The 4247-nt window shown below is 39.5% G+C and overlaps 1 long non-coding RNA gene across 1 annotated transcript; it reads right to left on the bottom strand.

Moving 5' to 3' along the window:
* Window positions 1-3159: 3159 nt before the first annotated feature.
* Window positions 3160-3918, bottom strand: LOC119328400. Its single transcript, XR_005158952.1, has 2 exons — window positions 3803-3918; window positions 3160-3594 (listed from the first exon to the last, which is right to left on the bottom strand). It is a non-coding gene; the product is annotated as an uncharacterized LOC119328400 (long non-coding RNA).
* Between the last annotated feature and the right edge of the window lie 329 nt (window positions 3919-4247).

The following is a 4247-nucleotide window of genomic DNA, read 5'->3' as shown; positions in this document are numbered from 1 at the left end:
TTTCTCTATGCTTTTCTAGAAAAAATAATGTTTTTTTATAAAATCCGTTTACATTTTCAACTGTGCATCCTTTCTATAAATATGAACATTTTCTACTCATTAGCAATTATTAAATGAGTCATCAATAGTTTTTAAAATCCATGAAGTTTTTTTGAATCCATGCTTTAAACCAGTCACAAAACATGTAACTTACATTTTCTAATTCAGGAGTTGCCGGGTTTCTCAGACAGTAAGGAAAAAGGAGCACGCTAGATGAGCTGAGAGAACGATCTGTCTGAAAATAGGAGCGAGCGAGTGAATTGAGTGAGCACACGAGTGAACATTATTGGAAAATGTGACATATGTGGTAAGCAATTCAAACCAATTCAAAAAAAAGAGTGAACATTATTGGGCCCAACCCACTATGAATTCTAGCAACAATCTATTTTTAAAGCTAATAATAGGAGGAGAGTCCTTATTTGTCGCCCTCTATGATAAAATTTCTATAAATCGCATAGAACAAGTGATTAGTCCAGCCCATTTAGTGCTTGGGTGCTGTGGCAACTCAAGCGTTTCTTCATCCTAGTTTGTAGGTGCTCTTTTTATTCACTTGGTTGCACTCAGTTTTCTTATTTGGTTTTCCAAGGAAATCAACAATATTTTGTAAAAACAGTGCATTTTTTTTGTAAGAACAAGCATAATCTTGAAAATTTTAAACCTGTGAACACTAAATAAACAAATATTAAACATTTTAGATATACACTTCTTAGGATCCAAAGTCAAAAGAATTACAAAGTCAGTCCTAGAAGTAAGAATTACAATAAATCTCTTAGAGGCATCTTCTCCGTTGTATCTATCTTTGCAAGACGAAATACCCTTAGACTTCAGTAAAGAAATTTCAATTGGATTGAAGTAGCGACACTACCACTCTTTTAAATACACAAGCCTAATTACTAATAAAGGTTTCTGAAAACCCCTTGAGTCACCCATATAAAAAAGTTGGAAATCCATGCGCCATGAATGTATTTGGGACCGGGATTATCCCTAGAATTGCAGGCCACCAGACAATAAAATCTTAAATATTCCCACCCCACAAAAACATCAAGTAAACAAAAGCAGCATGAGTCAATAACACGAACTAATCAACGCCGAATAATCAAGTCTGCAAGGACACTTACCTCCACGACACCTCAACAAAGAACCAAAGTAATTTTATTCAAAAAAAAAATACTACCACTACATGTTGAAGAAGACTAATAATGATCTGAGGCCCTTCTACTCTCAGCGTCAAGATGGCAGTTGAAGGGGAGGGGACAAAAAGTATTCTCCCATGGCAGTTGCTAGGGTTCGGTTCATATAGCCTATCTGGATGAACAACGCGCATGAGAACGAAAAAAATCGATTGGACCCCATAACAGGCCAGCCCATGAGCGTATGAGGGGTGACTTGTTTTGTATCATTTGGCTTCGAGTGAAAAGGAAAATTCCTATTCCATTAATATAGCAAAAAGAATAGTGCTATTCTATTACAAATTGTCGTACGCCTTTCCTCTTTGACGCTTGGCCCTTTAGGTTTTCATCTTGTTTTTGAGTTATCCGTTGGTTTCTTTTCGGATTTACTAGATTTTCTACGTTTTCCCCTTTTTTCTATACCCTTTTTGTTTGTTTTTTCGGTTTTCCTTTTTCTTAAGTGCAACATCCTTTAAAATTGATGAATAATTTTTAATACATGCCAAATCTTTCTTAAATACAAGATGAACATGTTTTAAATACATGTTTTAATTGATGAATATTTTATTAAGACACAATTAATATTTATTTACATAAATATTAAATATTTTCAAAATTAATACTCCCTTCGATCCAAATTAATTGCACAGCTTTAATACAACTTTGTACTCAATGTGCGACAATTAATTTAGATCGGAGGGAGTACATTTTTTTCATATATATGTTTTTCAGAATATTTAAAATGTATATCGAAAGTAAAAAGATGAAACCCAAAGGTAGATGAAATCAGCAATCCGTAGTAAGCATGCTATCAGATGCCCAGGTGGGCGGAGCCCAATAGGCCCACCCTGTGGCTACAGGGTCCAGAGTTTTTTTTTTAGTAATAATTGTTAGCTATAAAGGCCCAAGGCATCAGGGTGGGCTAGCAGCAGTGCCACAGGGCCCATAAAATTAGCCCGAAAAGGCTCTCAGCTTCTCACGCTCACCTTCGGCTGCAGCCCATCACGTGACTCGTGTAAGTTCCCTGCCCACGACTCATCGAACGCGCAGCGGCGGCCGCGGTCGATCTACAATCAGTCGATCTGTCCAGGCGGAGCAGCGGAGGGAAACCGGCAATCGGCGGCACGCGTACGCGGGACGCGGCTATGCCTCTCGCGGCACACGCCACACTGTAATTTTGGGTTGCTTGCTATGGTTACTACATTTTGCTGCCATTGATCATCAATTAATTGTCCAATGTAGGGTCTGATTCAGTGAAATTGTAGAGCTGCACCATGGGGTTTTTTCATCGGCAAGGGAATTAATATGACATATATGGTTGAAAGGTAGCATGATTTGATAACCTGGACATGACCACTTTTTGCAATGATATGATTGACTCAATGATGAAATGTAGGTTAGCTCCTACGAGGGAGTTGCCTGAGCTACAGTCAAAACCCACGCCACCAAGGCTTGACGTCTCGCTGCCATCGACGTAACGCCCCATGTATCCCGCTGGAGGAAGGAGAGACGAGGGATAGGGATTTGGGTTGGACTCAGGAATTAGGGAATTCGGTTCGAAATTTGGAACTAAAGAAAAGGGCATCTTGTTATAGCAGCCGGATTTGCAATACGGCTCTTGTACTAAAACAATAGGGTCTTTTCTACAAATAATTAACCCCAATCAACCTCATGTGCGCCGCGCTTGACCACTAGACGGGAAAACAAGGGCAGCTGGCCGGTTTAGATGGCATGTGTGACCTATCTGCACCAGCAACGCGCAAGTTCTATGACTGTTTTTTTTTTTTTTTTGAAAATGAGGCAGCTAGCCGGTTTAGATGACGTGTGTGACCTATCTGCAACCGCAACACAAGTTCTATAACCGGTCTTTCCGGTTTGAAAGTACCGTGACTTTAGTGCACGTGAAGTGCAAGTTCTTGTACTGCCAGTGCCATTTACTCTGATTAGAGAATGCCGTTGTTTATATTATTTAATCGAGGAACACTATAAGCACCACATTGTTTATTTTTTTAGACCAAGTGAAAACTCAAGCCACATGTATCACATCAATGTAATGACGGACTAGTCTTTGCTACGGGACACTTGACACAATAGCAGGCACCTCCACGACACAGGCCGCCCCTATATGACTCCAGGAGACATTCTGCTGCGCAAAAAACGAGGAAGCACGGCCAAACGTTTATCTTCACTTGCACACAGCCTCGTGGAGGCGGCTGGGTCAATGGAGTCCGAGGATGTGGCAAATGACCAGTCACTGGAAATGGAGTTGGGTTACTCTTTGGAGAAGTTTGGGGAGAAGGAGCCAGATGGCTGCTCTCCTGATCAGGAGGAGGCGCCATGAGACCACCGCCACCTGCATCCAAATGTTGTTCTCCTTTCATTGGGCCTGTTGTTCAAAGCAAATACAAAATTAACAAGGCAATTACAGAAAAAATAGGAGGATAAAATGATCAAACTCCCGTTTAATTCTTGCTCTCTAGGCATCGTCATACGTATTTGGTAACCCATTTGTTGTTAACTGTATAGTGGATATATTGACCGTATCAAGATGAAGTACAAAATATGCGATAGACGGATGATTCGATTTCACATACCTGAAAAGGCGAGCAAAACCGCAAGAAGAAGAATCAACATGGTGGTCCTTCTCACAATGATGTGAAGACCGAAGGCTGAAGAGTGGAGTTGATGAGACACACTACATTTATGGATTCTTGGACCGTATCATTTTTCAGATCTTCGCGGTACTCTCAATGCATTATATATACCTTAAGCTATATCATCCGCATTAAATATGAATATATCTTATATATAGCTCCTAAAATGCATTGCATCTTATTGCTACATTTTAAAGATCTCTCATTTAATGTGCGTTGTGAGAGAAAGTTTGACTTGTCTTGGTTTAGCCCTTTTGGTGCTCATAAACTTCGAATTTAGTCACTAATTTTGGACTGAACTTTTAGCTAATAAATAATTTTCCACAATTAATGGACTTTAGTTATTAATATTTTTCAAGCAACATATCTGGATTTTTCATAATAA

The sequence above is a fragment of the Triticum dicoccoides genome, chromosome 7A (genome assembly GCF_002162155.2).
Source record: "Triticum dicoccoides isolate Atlit2015 ecotype Zavitan chromosome 7A, WEW_v2.0, whole genome shotgun sequence".
Lineage (NCBI taxonomy): Eukaryota > Viridiplantae > Streptophyta > Magnoliopsida > Poales > Poaceae > Triticum > Triticum dicoccoides.
Note: the sequence above shows the minus strand (reverse complement) of the source record. Positions and strands in the feature narration are given on the sequence as shown.